This window comes from Eurosta solidaginis, chromosome 2, assembly GCF_040869045.1.
Source record: "Eurosta solidaginis isolate ZX-2024a chromosome 2, ASM4086904v1, whole genome shotgun sequence".
In the NCBI taxonomy this organism is placed as follows: Eukaryota; Metazoa; Arthropoda; class Insecta; order Diptera; family Tephritidae; genus Eurosta; species Eurosta solidaginis.
The window spans coordinates 308,875,910-308,893,819 of NC_090320.1; the positions used below are offsets into that span (position 1 = coordinate 308,875,910).

Sequence of the window (17,910 nt, forward strand, 5' to 3'; positions counted from 1 at the left end):
ATTGCAAAATGGTCTTTATTAGACTACTTTGGAAGTAGAACAATTAAATTGCACTTCGCAACTAATAGCGTGTAAACTGATTAGTTATTACCATAGGTGGGCACCACTACATATGCACGATTACCAAATTGAGAATGTGTTAGTAAACACGAAGCCACGCGTAAAGTAAAGTCAAATATTTAGTTAGTTTGATTTCAGCCACAGATGACATGATATGAAACTTCTCGCTCTCTGAGAGCGCGTGAAAATGTGCATTTTTTATAATATTGGCCATAGATACCATCATGCTCAAAATCAAATTTGGGCATTTCAGAATAACTTTGGGGTATTTTACAAGGTAAAGGTTTAATTTATAATTTTCACTGAAAACTTACTCAAGATTGTCAAATGGGATATCAAAAAACTCGAATTTTTGTCAGGATTACAAATCCGAAGAAAAAATAACTATTTTTCACCCGTGGAAAATTTATCAGTGACAACACCTTTCATCGAAGGGCTGCACACGAAACGGGTTTTGATAGCAGCTTTCGATTGGAGAAAAAGTCAGCTTCTTAGTCTTCGCATTGATGTAAATGGATGCATAAAGGCCAGGTTTTTGTGGAGCGTTGCAACATTCCACTTTTGACAGCTGAGATAAATTGTAGGTATACGTATAGGTTAACGCAACATGTATAATTAACAGCCTTTTGCGGACGACAACGCAGATACTTCACCAAGTGATCTAATTTCGTAATTTCTTATAAATTTTTTGCGTTTTTTATTGTATGTGGATATACATATGTATGTAAATAAACATTTTGGTCGCATCAAAGTGAAAAAGGGGCTAGCCGTTCATTGTTATCTTATGGCGGTGCCAGCGCAACAAAGCAAAGCAACGCAATCGAAATATATTATTTCATATTTTTTCACTTATCTACCACAAAATATTTCTACAAAACTTTGCCTTTTTTATAAATTTTAATAAGTTTTTATCACCTTGCTGATTTTTTGAAAATAATGAAACCGAACGGATTTCTTGGAGTTTTTTTTTTTTGGTAGTTTAGGCAACTCTATAGCCATCTGATGTTCAAGACCCATTCTTGGAAACGAACGAACTTTTGTTTACAATCGAATGAACTTCAAGACCCATTCCTGGAAACGAATTGAGAGAGAATATGATACGATGAATACGCCGCACTAAAAATACTTGTAAGCCCAAAGACGCCTGACTCGCTGAAATACAATGAAATAAAAACCGTGTTAATTCGCCATTTTGATGGCTCACGGAACAAGTATGCTGAAAGTATCAAATTTAGACAAAGTAAGCAAGAAAAAGGCGAATCGATTGCCGAGTACGCACTTCGTTTAAAAAAGGGCGCTGCATATTGTGAATATGGCGACTTTTTGGATAGGATGTTAACAGAGCAGTTACTGTATGGCGTGGAGTCACGCTATATTTGCAATGAGGTTATAAGTAAAAAACCAAACAATTTTACTGAGGTATACGAAATTGCGCACACAATCGAACTAACACAAAGTGCAACAACAGATCTGAAGTGTACAGAGTGGGAACAACCAAGTGAACCAACGTTTAAACTGGGATACGAACCAGTCAAAACAAAAAGAAATGCAAATGCTGAAAAGTTGACCAAGAAGCCAAAAGAAAAATCCGCAAATTGTTACGGATGTGGGGGCCAACACAGCAGAAAAGACTGCAAATTCAGTAGCTCCAAATGTTTTTCGTGTGGAAAATTGGGCCACATTGCAAAAGTGTGCAAGGCAAAACTAGACCAGATTTCAGAGGATGAGCTCGAACCAGCTCAGCAGCTGAACAGCGGTAATGTATGTAAAGCAGTAGACAGAAAAATGCTTCACGTAAATATCGATGGAAAGCAAATACAGATGGAGCTTGATACGGGTGCCCCATGCGCCATTATTAATTATAAAACTCTTCACACTATAAAACCGAATTTTAGATTATTAAAAACAGATAGACGATTTACAAGCTACACGGGGCATAGAGTGAACTGCATGGGTAGGGTTGTAGTAATACCGCATCAATGGGGAGGACTAAGCGGCGCCTGAATCTGTATGTTGTCCAAGATGATTTCGATACACTTTGCGGCAGAGAATGGATCTCACAATTCGCAAGTGAAATTAACTTTTCGGATCTATTTTCGTCAGCCAGGCAAATTAACTCTATAAGTTCAACCGCGCCAAAACTCAGAAAATCAACGAGAACGGCTGCAACATCTCCTTGCAAGTTACGAAGAAGTCTTTGACACGACAGCGGGTAAGTTGAGAGGGCCGCCTGCAAAAGTGAAGCTGAAGGGGGAAGCCACACCAGTGTTCGCACGAGCACGCGAAATACCAATGGCATTGAGAGAGGCGTATGCCAAGGAAATAGATCGCAAAATCCAGTCTGGCTTTTACGTGAGAGTAGAGCATTCGGAATGGGCTTCAGCAACACATGTAGTCGCGAAAAAAAATGGAGATATTCGCATCACTGGCAATTACAAGCCAACGGTTAATCCAAGAATGATTATTGACGAACATCCGATTCCTAAAGCGGAAGACTTGTTCAATAAAATGAAAAAAAGCGGAGATATTTTGTCACTTGGATATAACCGACGCATATACACACCTTACGATCGACGATGATTTCGCACATGTTTTGACATTAAACACAGCTACACACGGACTAGTACGACCGACTCGTGCGGTATATGGGGCAGCAAATATTCCAGCTATTTGGCAAAGAAAAATGGAGACGCTCCTGCAAGGAGTGCCAAACGTTTTAAATCTCTTTGATGACATCTTGGTGTTCGCGGAAAATTTTGAAGAGCTGCTGAGGGTTTTGCCGAAAACGCTAAATCGCATCAAATGCAATGGTCTACGCTTAAATAAGTCAAAGTGTGTTTTTGCTACTCCATCGGTGGAGTTTTTAGGCCATCGCATCGACGCACAGGGGGTGCATAACTCTGACAAACACATTGAAGCTGTACTGAATAGCCCCAAACCAACGAATGTGGAGGAGCTACAGCTGTTTTTAGGAAAAGCTACTTACTATAGTGCATTTATCCCAGACCTGGCGACGAGAGCGCGACCATTGCGCGATATGGTGAAAAGCGAAAAATTTCACTGGTCCAAAGAGGCAAATTCAGCCTTTGAGTATCTAAAACAGGCGCTGGTTTCTCACAAGTCTTGATACCCTACAACCCGGCACTACCGGTTCTACTAGCGACGGACGCGAGTCAAACAGAGTGGGGAGCGGTACTATCACATCGCTTAGAGAACGGAACTGAACGACCCATTGCTTACGCAAGTCGAGCACTGAATACTGCAGAACAGCGATACCCACAAATGGACAAAGAGGCACTGGCAATAGTATGGGCAGTTCAGAAATTTTTCAAATATTTGTACGCGCGTCATTTCACGCTAATCACAGATCATAAACCGTTGTCACCAATTTTACAACCAGACAAGTCTCTACCAGTACTTTGCATTAGCAGAATGGCTAATTACGCAGACTTTCTGAGTAGATTCGATTTCGAAGTGGTGTATAAAAATTCAAAGGCAAACGCTAACGCCGACTATCTTTCACGGGCCCACCCTCTACGACAGCAACCATTAACTTTGTGATTCGCCAAATCAACCAATTACCATTAAGATCCGACAAAATTGCAAACGAATCCAGAAAAGACGAGCGACTGGGTAAAATAATTAAACTGCTGGAACCAGGTCAATGCTTGAAGAGAACAGGATACAAGTCCCCAGAAGTGAGTTACAAGCTATCGTCAGGATGTTTGATGTTCGAGCATCGCGTCGTCATTCCACCAAAGTACAGAGCCAAACTGCTTGACAATTTACACACATCACACCTAGGGATTGTTAAGATGAAAGGAATCGCCCGCTCATTCATATACTGGCCGGGCATTGACAATGATATCGAGAACATGGCGAACAAATGCGAATCATGTGCAAAACAGGCAAACAAACCCGGGAAAAGTGGCGATCATCATTGGGAGTATCCCAAGGAACCGTGGGAACGCATTCATATTGACTATGCGGGGCCGTTCGAAGGAGCAATGCTACTGATAATCTCGGATGCGTATAGCAAGTGGTTAGAGGTGAAAATCACTAAATCAATTACGGCGGCCGCCACAATTACTTTGCTGGACGACGTATTTGCGGCTTATGGCGTTCCTCAAACGGTTGTATCTGATAATGGAACAAATTTCATGTCCGCGGAATTTAACAACTTCCTGACTACAGTCGGTGTTAAATATCACAAATACTCAGCACCGTATCACCCGGCAACTAATGGACAATCAGAGCGAAGCGTACAGACGGTCAAGAACGCATTGAAAGCAATGGGTACCACGAATAGTTCTTTGCAGGAAAACATTAACGAATTCTTGAGACAGTACAAAAATGCACCACATTCGACAACAGGCACCTCGCCAGCACTATTGATTATGGGGCGTCAACTACGAACACGATTGGACTTGATTCGACCAGAGGAATACTCGAGGAAAGTAGAGGAAAAACAATACATGCATCTCAAGAAAAAGGGAAAAGAGTTCAAGGTAAATCAAAACGTATACTTCCTGTCGGGTAACCCGCGAATTGCTAAGTGGCTCAAAGGAATAATACACGCCCGTCTAGGGGATCTTCACTATCAAATACAATTCAATGGGAAAATGATAAAAAGACATGTAGACCAAATACGGAAGTCACACGCGGGGCCCGATAAAGCAACACCGGAAGTGAATCATCATGAAACGAGGGTTGCAGCTAAAGAGAACGGCACAGCTGCATCGGGTATAGTAGAAAACCACGAAGAAGTCGAAGCACCCATAGAATCACCACAAAATGTATCATTGGGATCAGAAGAAGATTTGGAAGGGTTCTCTGCTCCCAACACTACAATAATACAGGACGATACACCGCCATCGCATTCAACACCAGCACGGCAGGCGACACCGGAAAGAGAGCCGGAACTAAGCGAGACGCCGCCAGCCCCTCGGCGGTCGACCAGACAAAGGAAACCGAGAGTTCCATTCTCACCTCAACTCCTGCAGAGGAAGGAAAAATGTTATGTATGAAACGAAATGGTAACGCCACATTCGTTGAATTAATTGACTATCATTTTGGCAACTCCGTTTTTGCTTATTCTTTTTTATTCTTTAGTATTAACTCAACACATTTTATATTGAACTGTTCATATTCGCTCATATTAAATAAACTGAGTAAATATACATACTATTCACTATTATACTACATACATCACTATTTTTAGTGATGCTAAAATTCGCCTAACTGTCCTCCTCCAATTCGGATCGTCCCGGTCAGACACATTTTCTGATCCAAACGTTGCCAGCCTTTCCAAATGAACAACTTTCATTCTGTTTCGTGGTTTGCCAATGGTTTGTATGCGGTAAAATACATCGTTGCTCCCACTTACAACTCTGTATATGCCTTCCCAATTACACTGCAGTTTCGAGGGGGCAAAACTTTTTTGTTGTTGTTGTTGTAGCAGTGCTTCGCCCCACCTAACAGCCGCGACCGTTCACAAATTGTCATCAATATCCTCTAACGGGAGTCCAGGCAAACTTGCTGTTTCAACAGGGGTGGACCATAATGAAAGGGGTGTTAGAGGCGTTGGTTCCACATTACAATTAAAGAGATGGTCGGTGTCATGTGGGGTCACATTGTAAGCGGGGCATACATTTTGTATGTCGGGGTTGATTCTGGATAGGTAAGAGTTTAACTTGTTACAGTATCCAGAACGAAGTTGAGCAAGAGTGACACGCGTTTCCCTGGGGAGTATGCGTTCCTCTTCCACACGTTTTGGGTACTTTTCTTTGAGTACTGGATTCACCGGGCAATTCCCAACATAAAGTTCCGACGCTTGTTTGTGGAGCTCACCAACGACCTGCTTGTGTTTTTTTGCTTCATACGGCTGGGTTCTCAGGTACCGTATTTCCTCAAAATGCTTACGGAGATTACTCCTTAAGCCCCTAGGCGGTGTTGGCTCATCAATCAGATGTCTGTTTGGATGCCCAGGTTTCTGGGTATTCAACAGGAACTGTTTGGTTAGCATCTCATTTCTCTCCCTGATGGGGAGTATTCTCGGTTCATTATGTAGATGGTGTTCTGGGGACATAAGAGGCAGCCCGTGGCGATTCTGAGAGCAGTATTTTGGCAGGCCTGTAGCTTCTTCCAGTGGATAATTTTTAGGCTTGGCGACCATATGGGTGACGCGTAGCACGTAAAGGGCTGGCCAACTGCTTTGTATGTAGTAATGAGCGTTTCTTTATCTTTTCCCCAGGTACTGCCAGCAAGGGATTTGAGGATTTTATTACGGCTCTGGATTTTCGGAACAATTGCGGCGGCGTGCTCACCAAAATGTAGATCCTGATAAAACGTCACACCCAAGATTTTGGGGTGTAGGACAGTCGGTAGCGTAGTGCCATCGACGTGGATGTTCAAAATGGTCGACATTTGGGACATCCATGTTGTAAATAAGGTCGCGGAAGATTTAGTCGGTGATAATGCCAGGTTTCGCGAGCCGAAAAAACTGGAGAGATCAGGGAGGTAGCCGTTTATTCTGTTGCAGAGCTCATCGATCTGTGGGCCTGGGCCTGTGGCCATTATTGTGCAGTCATCGGCGTATGAAACGATAGTGACTCCTTCTGGGGGTGAAGGTAGCATAGATATGTAGAAATTAAACAAAAGTGGGGATAGGAGACCACCCTGTGGCACCCCTTGTTTAATTCTTCTTGGCTTTGATGTTTCGTTTCTAAATTGCACCGATGCCTGCCGACCACCGAGATAATTTGCGGTCCACCTTTTAAGACATGGGGGAAGGGTAGATCCTTCCAGGTCTTGCAGTGACGTGCCATGGTTGACCGTATCAAAAGCTTTTGATAGGTCTAGCGCTTCGAGTACTGTTCTATGGGGGGGTTTTGATTTAAACCGCAATTTATCTGGGTGCTGATGGCATTTAGCGCGGTGGTGGTGCTATGAAGTTTTCGGAAACCATGCTGATGAGAGCCTAGCTGCAAATTTGCTTGGAAGTAGGGGAGCGAAATGGCTTCAAGCGTCTTTGCTACTGGCGATAGGAGAGATATCGGGCGATACGACTCTCCTATGTTAGCTGGTTTCCCAGGCTTTAGTAGCGGGACCACCTTGGCCATTTTCCATTTTTCGGGTATGACAAAGGTGGAAAGAGACAGGTTGAAGACATGTGCTAAGTATTTGAAACCCTCTTTCCCTAGGCTTTTAAGCATCGGCATGGCTAGGCCGTCTGGGCCCACTGCTTTGGATGGTTTAGCGTGACCAATGGCATCTTCAACCTCTCTGGCGGTGATGGTAATTGGTGACGCGCTGAGTTTATGTTTATGTGCGTGTATGTTGGCCCTCCGTCTATCTTTGTCGACCGTAGAATGCATTACATATTGACGGCAGAAAGCGCTCGCGCATTTTTTCGAATCCGACAGCACTTTATCGCCGAAGGCGATGGAAACTTTGTCATTGTGCTTAGACGGCTTCGATAGGGACTTTACGGTGGACCAAAGTTTACCCACACCGGCAGAGAGGTTACAACCTCTTAGGTGCTCCTCCCATTTCGCCCGTTTGTATTCATCCACAAGCAATCTGATGCGTTGGTTTATGTCCCTTATTTGGGGGTCGCCTGGGTCGAGCTGTCTTATAAGGTCACGTTCTCTCGCTAAATTTGCGGCCTCCGCCGGGAAGTGGGGCCGAATTTCGGGAATTCTCCCGGCGGGAATGAAACGTGCCGAGGCGGATTCAATGACCTTGCTGAAAGCACGCTCCCCTTGGCGGGCATCAGGCGGGATAGGGAGGGCAGCAAAGAGGTTGTTTGTTGTTGCTGTTGTTGTAGCAATGCTTCGCCCCACCTAACAGCCGCGACCGATCACAAGTTGTCATCAATATCCTCTAATGGGAGTCCAAGGAAACTTGCTGTTTCAACAGGGAAGGACCATAAGAAAAGGGGCGTTAGGGGCGTTGGTTCCGCATTACAATTAAAGAGATGGTTGGTGTCATGTGGGGACACATTTCAAGCGGGGCATACATTTGTATGTCGGGGTTGGTTCTGGATAGGTAAGAGTTTAACCTGTTACAGTATCCAGAACGAAGTTGAGCAAGAGTGACACGCGTTTCCCTGGGGAGTATGCGTTCCTCTTCCGCGAGTTTTGGATACTTTTATTTGAGTACTGGATTCACCGGGCAATTCCCGGCATAAAGGTCCGACGTTTGTTTATGGAGTTCACCAAGGACCTGGTTGTGTTTTTTCGCTTCATACGGCTGGGTTCTCAGGTGCCGTATTTCCTCAAAATGCTTACGGAGCTAACTCCTTAAGTCCCTAGGCGGTGCTGGTTCATCAATCAGAAGTCTGTTGAGATGCTCAGGTTTCTGGGTATTCAACAGGAACTGTTTGGTCAGCATATCAGTTCTCTCCCTGATGGGGAGTATTCTCGCCTCATTATGCAGATGGTGTTCTGGGGACATAAGAAGACAGCCCCTGAGAGCAGTATTTTGGCAGGCCTGTAGCTTCTTCCAGTGGGTAATTTTTAGGCTTGGCGACCATATGGGTGACGCGTAGCACGTAATCGGCTGGCTAGTTGCTTTGTATGTAGTCATTAGCGTTTCTTATCTTTTCCCCAGGTACAGCCAGCGAGGGATTTGAGGATTTTGTTACGGCTCTGAATTCTCGGAACAATTGCGGCTGCGTGCTCACCAAAATGTAGATCCTGATCAAACGTCACACCCAAGATTTTGGGGTGTAGGACAGTCGGTAGCGTAGTGCCATCGACGTGGATGTTCAAAATGGTCGACATTTGGGGCGTCCATGTTGTAAATAAGGTCGCGGAAGATTTAGTCGGTGATAATGCCAGGTTTCGCGAGGCGAAAGAACTGGAGAGATCAGGGAGGGAGCCGTTTATTTTATTGCATAGCGCATCGATCTTTGGGCCTGGGTCTGTGGCCATTATTGTGCAGTCATCGGCGTAGGAAACGATTGTGACTCCTTCCGGTGGTGAAGGTAGCTTAGATATGTAGAAATTAAACAAAAGTGGGGATAGGACACCACCCTGTGGCACCCCTTGTTTAATTCTCCTTGGTTTTGATGCTTCGTTTCTAAATTGCACCGATGCCTGCCGACCACCCAGATAATTTGCGGTCCACCTTTTAAGACATGGGGGAAGGGTAGACCCTTCCAGGTCCTGCAGTAACGAGCCATGGTTGACCGTATCGAAAGCTTTTGATAGGTCTAGCGCTACGAGTACTGTTCTATGGTGGGGGTATTGATTTAACCGCAATTTATCTGGGTGCTAATGGCATTTAGCGCGGTGGTAGTGCTATGGAGTTTTCTGAAGCCATGCTGATGAGAGGCTAGCTGCAAATTTGCTTGGAAATAAGGGAGCAAATGGCTTCAAGTGTCTTTGCTACTGGCGATAGGAGAGATATCGGACGATACGACTCTCCTATGTTAGCTGGTTTCCCAGGCTTTAGTAGCGGGACCACCTTGGCCATTTTCCATTTCTCGGGTATGACAAAGGTGGAAAGAGACAGGTTGAAGACATGCGCTAAATATTTGAAACCCTGTTTCCCTAGGCTTTTAAACATCGGCATGGCTATGCCATCTGGGCCCACTGCTTTGGATGGTTTAGCGAGACCAATGGCGTCCTCAACCTCTTTAGCAGTGATGTTGATTGGTGACGCGCTGAATTTGTGTTTATGTGCGTGTCTATTGGCCCTCCGTCTATCTTTGTCGACCGTAGAATGCATTGTATATTGTGGGCAGAAAGCCCTCGCGCATTTTTTCGCATCCGACAGCACTTTGTCGCCAAAGGCGATGGAAACTTTGTCTTTGTGGTTAGTCGGATTCGATAGGGACTTTACGGTGGACCAAAGTTTACCCACACCGGTAGAGAGGTTACAACCTCTTAGGTGCTCCTCCCATTTCGCCCGCTTGTGTTCGTCCACAAGCAATCTGATGCGTTGGTTTATATCCCTTATTTGGGGGTCGCCTGGATCAAGCTGTCTTATAAGGTCACGTTCTCTCGCTAAGTTTGCGGCCTCCGCCGGGAAGTGTGGCCGGATTTCGGGAATTCTCCCGGCGGGAATGAAACGTGCCGAAGCGGATTCAATGACCTTACGGAAGGCACGCTCCCCTTGGCGGGCATCAGTCGGGATAGGGAGGGCAGCAAAGAGGTTGTCTGTAAAAGATTTATATTCTTCCCACTTTCCTTTTTTGAAGTTTGTGAAAGTGCGTTTTTCGGTGACGATGAAGTCGGCGGTACGCTCGAGCGAAATAAGTATAGGCAGGTGGTCGGATGTCAATGTTACCATCGGCTGCCAGTTGACGCAGTTTACGAGTTCTGCGCTCAGGATTGAGATATCTGGCGAACTGTGACAGCTTCCTACCATACGTTTATTGTGCAGAACGTCGTTTCTTCTATCCGATCCGCCAACATCTCACCCTACTTTTTTTTTTTTTTTTTGCGGGGAGGCTGAAAAATGCCTAATGCACCATAATTGCTGCCGTCGCAGCAACCGTGTGTCCGTAGACTAAAAAACAGCCCCGTTCTGGAACCGTCGCCCACCCCGGCACCACTTTCGCATTACTTCAGGGTGGCGTTCCATATTTCTCATTTTTTAAGAGCCTACTGTTGTCCCTGCTCCAGGTTCCCGCTATTTGCTCTGAGTGTCCATTTAATCGCCACTGCTTCGCATGCGCATTTCTCTGCGCTCCCTCTCAGAATCCATCAGGCGTGTCATTACTATAAATGCTATTTTGCTCACTGCAGTCCAACATTCTTTCCTGTTGCACATATGTGAAACTAAATTTCTCGTGGTAGGTTCCTCCCCAAAGACTCCATGCAAGGTGAGTCTTTCTTCGTGGAAACGGGGGCAGTAGAACATGACGTGTTCTGCGTTTTCTAACTCTGTGGTACACATTGGGCAATGAGGATCTTCCTCTATCCTACGCTTCCATAAATACTCTTTGAAACCGCCATGTCCACTGATTATCTGCGTGAGATGGTAGTTCAGTTCGCCGTGCTTCCGCTCATTCCATTGAGCTACGTTCCAAACTAGTGTGAAAGTCCAACGCCCTTTACTCGAGGCCTCCCACCGTTCTTGCCACTTAGCTATTGTTTGTGTCCTTGCTCTTTTCTTGTCTTCTTCAGATGGTCGCTCGATATTAGTGTTATACAGATCGGCCATTTCGCTTGCCAGTAAGTCCACTGGGATTTTCCGGGTTAGAACCAGGATCGCGTCGTCGGACACCGTCCGATAAGCACTTGCTATTCTTAAAGAAGCAAGTCGGTACGCTGCTAATATATATTTTTGATGGGTCTGTTTAGATCCATACCACACTGGTACTGCGTATAGTATTATTGAGCTGGTTACTGTGGAAAATAGCTGACGTATAGCTTCGCTCGGACCACCAATGTTAGGCATTATTCGCATAAGTGATCCATTAACTTTGGTAATTTTCTCCCCCACCGCTCTGAAGTGCTCTTTGAAAGTTAACTTAGAGTCAATGTGCACTCCTAAGTATTTTAAGGAATCCTTTGAGGTGATTTGATCATCCCCGACAGTTAAGACTAACTCGTTCGCCGACCGTTTTGGACTTACTAATACCACTTCCGTCTTTTGGCTAGCCAACTCCAGTCCTGTATTGGTCAGCCATTCCTTTATTATTGCTACGGCGTCATTACATAATGCTTGAAGCAGGTCCAGTTTCTTGGCCACTACTACCACTGCAATATCATCAGCATATCCCACAATTTGCGTGTTTTCTGGTAGATCTATCTTTAGCACCCCGTCATACATTACATTCCAAAGCGTTGGACCGAGAACAGATCCCTGTGGGACGCCTCCTGTGATTTTGTACTCTTTTGCTCCTTGATCAGTGTCAAAAAGAAGTACTCTGTCTTTAAGATAGCTACCTATAATTCTGCGTAAGTAAGCTGGAGTGCCGAAGCTTTGCAGCGCTGCCATTATCTGCATCCAGTTCGCAGTGTTAAAAGCATTCTTGATGTCCAACATAATCAGTGCACAGAACTTCTTTTTATTTTGGCCTCCAGAGATAGCTTCTCTAGCTATATTGACGACTGTTTGTATTGCATCTACGGTGGATCTTGATTTGTGAAATCCATATTGACTATTCGATAAGCCACCTGGTCTTTCTAGAGTCAGCTGTCGGCGCTCACTAATTATACGCTCGAAAATCTTCCCTAGGGAATCCAGCATACAAAGTGGCCTATATGAGGATGGTTGGTCCGGCTGTTTACCACGTTTCAGCAATAGGACAAGTCTTTGTCGTTTCCACGGGCGAGGGAACACGCCTTCTTGCATACAGGCATTAAAAAGATCAGTAAATAATGTAGCCCTAGTTGTAATCGCGGCTTTAAGGGCTATGTTTGGTACTTCGTCGGGTCCTGGGGATTTGTTATCAGCAACTCTTTTTGCAGCGTCCAGCACCTCTTGCTCTGTAATTTGCGGAATTTCCGTACTTTCTAGATCCTCGCTTGGATAAGTCCAGCGATCATGCGCCGGGAAAAGTGTTTCAACAATAATATTCATCAGTATCGGGCACGTAGGTTGCTGTGATATCGGTCCTTTAACTTTGGCCATCACAGTTCTGTAGGCTGATCCCCAAGGATCTAGGTCGACATTATCCAGCAGTTCCCTAAAGCATATTATGGCATTTTTAAGTGCCTTCCTTTGTGCGACATAGGTGCTGTGTAGCTCTGCATATCGTGGTGATGAGCGTGCCCACTGCGCTATTCTTCGTGATTTGTGGCAATTTCTACGCTCTTCCGAAATTTCGTCATTCCACCAATATACCGGAGTGCGCTGTGCTTTTCCGCGACTTCTGGGCATGGCAGCATCACATGCCATACATAGCAACTTAGTGATTTGAACCGACTGGTCTTCCGCATGCGATTATCGTACTACTGTCCGCCCGCAAGTTTGAGTGTCATAGATCGTGATGGGCATTGAAATCGCCTAAGATAATGCGATTGTTGCCAGTGAGTAAGGCTCTGATATTAGGGCGGTATCCACTGGGGCAACAGGTGGCAGGAGGGATGTAGATGTTGATGATTTCTAGGGTTGCATCGCCTGACCGGACAGATAGGCCTTGACGTTCTAAGACATTGTCCCTGCGGTCGATGCCAGGATCAAATATATAATATTGCACAGAGTGGTGTATGATAAACGCGAGGCCGCCTCCATTTCCGCTCTCGCGGTCTTTCCTGTGGACATTATACCCAGAGCAGGTCTACAATGCAGATATTGCTGTGAGTTTAGTCTCTTGAATCGCAGCAATGCGGATGTTGTGCCGCTTCATGAAATCGACTATCTCCGTAATCTTCCCAGTTAGTCCATTACAGTTTAACTGCAGAATTCTGAAGTGTCTGTAAAAGATTTATATTCCTCCCACTTTCCTTTTTTAAAGTTTATGAAAGTGCGTTTTTCTGTAACGATGAAGTCAGAAGTACGCTCGAACGAAATTAGTATAGGCAGGTGGTCGGATGCCAATGTTACCATCGGCTGCCAGTTGACGCAATTTACGAGTTCTGCGCTCACGATTGAGATATCTGGCGAGCTGTGACAGCTTCCTACCATACGTGTGGGGGCGTCTCCGTTTATTGTGCAGAACGTCGTTTCTTCTATTTGATCCGCCAACATCTCACCCCTACTGTCCGCCCGCAAGTTTGAATGCCATAGATCGTGATGGGCATTAAAGTCGCCTATGATAATGCGATTGTTGCCAGTGAGTAAGGCGCTAATATTAGGGCGATGTCCACTGGGGCAACAGGTGGCAGGAGGGATGTAGATGTTGGCGATTTCTAGGTTTGCATCGCCTGACCGGACAGATAGGCCTTGACGTTCGAAGACATTGTCCCTGCGGTCGATGCCAGGATCAAATATATGATATTGCACAGAGTGGTGTATGATAAACGCGAGGCCGCCTCCATTTCCGCTCATGCGATCTTTTCTGTGGACATTATACCCAGAACAGGTTTGCAGTGCAGATCTTGCTGTGAGTTTAGTCTCTTGAATCGCAGCAATGCCGATGTTGTGCTACTTCATGAAATCGACTATCTCCGTGATCTTCCCAGTTAATCCATTACAGTTTAACTGCAGAATTCTGAAGTGCATAGGGGGGACGTCGCCACTCTGGGAGTAAGTGACGGGTGACTACGCCTGGGTTGAGGAAGGCCAGGACGCAACTGCTGTTGTGACCCTGGGACTGGGCGTCCTTGGGCAAGCATTGGGGTACCCGGTAAATTGGGGTTTGCGACCTGGCAACATGGCGCAATGAAACCCGTCGGAGATTGCCGTCGCGGAGACTAGAACATCTAGGAAAGTGGCACCGCCCAAGGCAGGAGCTGCATTGGGCAGATGTCGCAAACATATATATTCTGTGCTGGCAAACGGTGCAAACGGGGTTAGGGACTAAGAGTCTGTTTCCCTGACCTACACGATTGCTGCCGGCAAAGAGGGGTGGAGAAGACGGGGCAGGGGCTGATGCTCAGCATTGCTACCGACTCTACTACGAAGATAGTAGTTATGAGTGGTAGCAGCTGTTTGAGTTGTTGGCGCCGCGGGGCGCGAGCAGCAGCGGGTACTAGTTGTGGCTTGCTGAGCAGCTGGACTGCTGGGAAGTGGTGGGGGGGCGCTAAGGCGTAGACTACGGGACGCCCTTGGACGTGAACAGCAAGGAGCCACAAAAGATTTATAAAAGTTACGTGAACGTCGGGTTTTGGGATCAAGCCCTGAACAACCTGTCCGATGCAACCATCCCTTACACGAGACACACTGAACATCCTAAAAAGATTCTTTTCCGGCAGATGCAGCAAAACCGTTTCTCAGGACCGGGGTCAGGAGAGGGACCCGGATTGGATTCGATACCTTCCCGGAGCAAGAGAATATGGAGCAGTCCCGCTGCAAGGAGCTGTTGGGAGGATGACAATTTGTGGGAGGGACGCAAACAATTAAATGGGGTTACACTGAAATGACAGTCCTTGGTCGGGAAAAATCCCGAGTCGCTCCGGTACATAGAAACGACTGCCTTGGGAAGCGCAACACTTTTTTTTCGTTGTGGGAAGTATAACAGCACCAAATCTCTTTCCCGAAAACCTTCCGAATTAATTGCTTTATGTTGTTGTTGTTGTTGTTGTAGCTGTGCTTCGCCCCATCCAATAGGTGCGACCGATCACAAATTTTCATCAATATCCTCTGACGGGAGTCCAAGGAAACTTGCTGTTTCAACAGGGGCGGACCATAATGAGAGGGGTGTTAGATGCGTTGGTTCCATATTACAATTAAAGAGATGGTTGGTGTCATGTGGGGACACATTGCAAGCAGGGCATACATTTATGTCGGGGTTGATTCTGGATAGGTAAGAGTTTAACCTGTTACAGTATCCAGATCGAAGTTGAGCTAGATGACTTGCGTTTCCCTGGGGAGTGTGCGTTTCTCTTCTGCAAGTTTTGGGTACTGTTCTTTGAGTACTGGATTCATCGGGCAATTCCCGGCATAAAGGTCCGACGCTTGTTTGTGGAGTTTATTGAGGACCTGCTTGTGTTTTTTGGCTTCATACGGCTGAGTTCTCAGGTGCCGTATTTGCTCATAAAGCTTACGGAGATGACTCCTCAAGTCCCCGGGCCGTGTTGGCTCATCAATCAGATGTCTGTTGGGATGCCCAGGTGTCTGGGTATTCAACAGGAACTGTTTGGTTAGCATCTCATTTCTCTCCCTGATGGGGAGTATTCTCGCCTCATTATGTAGATGGTGTTCTGGGGACATAAGAAAACAGCCCGTCGCGGTTCTGAGAGCAGTATTTTGGCAGGCCTGTAGCTTCTTCCAGTGACTAGTTTTTAGGCTTGGCGACCATATAGGGGACGCGTAGCATGCAATTGGCTGGCCAATTGCTTTGTAAGTGGTAATGAGAGTTTCTTTGTCTTTTCCCCTAGTACTGCCAGCAAGAGATCAAACGTCACACCCAAGATTTTGGGGTGTAGAACATTCGGTAGCGTAATGTCATGATTGTTAACCTCACCTGTCCGTGGTGAATCCTGTTTCACTAACATACGAGGCTCTGGTAACCCAAGCTCTTCATGGAACTTGCGGGTGAGGAGGGGGGGATGGCCTGAAGGTTTAATGTGGCCATATAAATCGTTACAGAGATGACCGGGCTGGCATCTTAATATAAAAATAAATGTAAGGCGCGATAACCTCCGAAGAGATCTAAGGCCGAGCTTATCATCCAATTTGCGTCGTGCTCCTATTGATTTTCCTTACAAATGGCCGGACGGGACCTACGTGTTTTATGCCGACTCCGAACGGCATCTGCAAGGCAGATGAGTTTTCACTGAAAGCTTTTCATGGCAGAAATACACCCGGAGCGCTTGCCAAACACTGCCGAGGGGCGACCCCGCTTAGACAAATTTTCTTCTAATTCTTATTTCTAAAATTTTGATGTTGCTTTGCCCGGGGTGCGAACCCAGGACATACGGTTTGGCAGGCGGAGCACGCTACCATCACACCACGGTGGCACTTACTAACCGAACTTGGGCTTACATCAAATATGCTGGCATACATTAAACATTATACACTTTATTATTTGGATCGCGGGTTCGAATCGAGCTCAAGGCCTAACAATAATTTTTTATCATTATTATTGTTATGATAAATTTTTTCTTAATTGAAAAAATTTTTAAATTAGAATAGAAGAAAGAAAAAATTTAGACAACTGCCAAAGCTCGTTGTATAGATCCATTTCGGGAACTGCTAAATTCCTTCATCGGCAACGTTTAGGCGCCGCTGCTATAACCATTCAGCCATGCAGGAAAGATCTACCTATACATCAAATTCAAAAGACATTGTTAAATAAATAAAAAATTTTGACGTGTAAGCGTTTTTGCTCACGGTATGGGGGAATGTAAGCGTAACTCTAGCGTAATTTGGGAATAAAGCCAAGAAAGTAAGGAAAGGAAAGGCATGAGCAAAGAAAAGAGGGAAAGAGGAAAATTTGTTATCGAAGTGCTTACGGCTTTTTATCAAACAATTGTGGTTTTATTATCCGAGTATTACCACATTTTAGTCGGCATGTTATCGATTTGCTATCAAAAATTATCATTTATGAAAATTTATCTATGTCTTATCAGAGTGCTATCAATTTGTTAGTTTGTTATGAAACAGATATCTTCTCGATAACAAGTAGAATAATCCGATAATCGGCGATAACAAGCCCATACTTACTTACTTAATTGGCGCTTAACCGTCTAAACGGTTATGGCCTTCCAATAAGGTGCGCCAGTCGCTCCTTCGCTCCGCCAACTGGCGCCAATTGGTCACACCAAGGGAGTTTAAATTGTTTTCCACCTGGTTCTTCCAACGGAGTGGGGGCCGCCCTCTACCTCTGCTTCCATAGGCGGGTTCCGATAGAAACACTTTCTTGGACGGAGCATCATCTTTCATTCGCATAACATGGCCTAGCCAGTGCAGCAGCTGCGTTTTAATTCGCTGGACTATGTTGATGTCTGCGTATAGCTCGTATAGCTCGTACAGCTCATCATTAAATCTTCTTTCGGTACTCGCCATCTCCAACGCGTAGAGGTCCATAAATCTTTCGAAGAACTTTTCTCTCGAACACTCCCAAAGCCGCTTCAGCTGCTGTTGTCATGGTCCATGCTTCTGCCCCATATAGCAGGACGGGTACGATAAGTGACTTGTAGAGTATGATTTTCGTTCGCCGAGAGATGCCTACCTAGTCCAAAGTAGCATTTATTGGCAAGATTGATTCTTCGTTGGATTTCAGTGCTGATGTTGTTGCTAGTGTTGATGCTGGTTCCCAAATAATCGAAGTCTTTTACTATTTCG

At 45.5% G+C, this 17,910-nt stretch overlaps 1 protein-coding gene and 1 pseudogene across 1 annotated transcript in view; one reads left to right on the forward strand and one right to left on the reverse strand.

The window, feature by feature from the left end:
• LOC137241447 (thioredoxin-like protein 1) overlaps positions 1-17,910 on the forward strand; it is a 105,947-nt pseudogene that overhangs the window by 19,532 nt on the left and 68,505 nt on the right.
• LOC137241449 (uncharacterized) overlaps positions 1-17,910 on the reverse strand; it is a 50,647-nt gene that overhangs the window by 2,616 nt on the left and 30,121 nt on the right. The gene's annotated exons all lie outside the window — the stretch shown is intronic.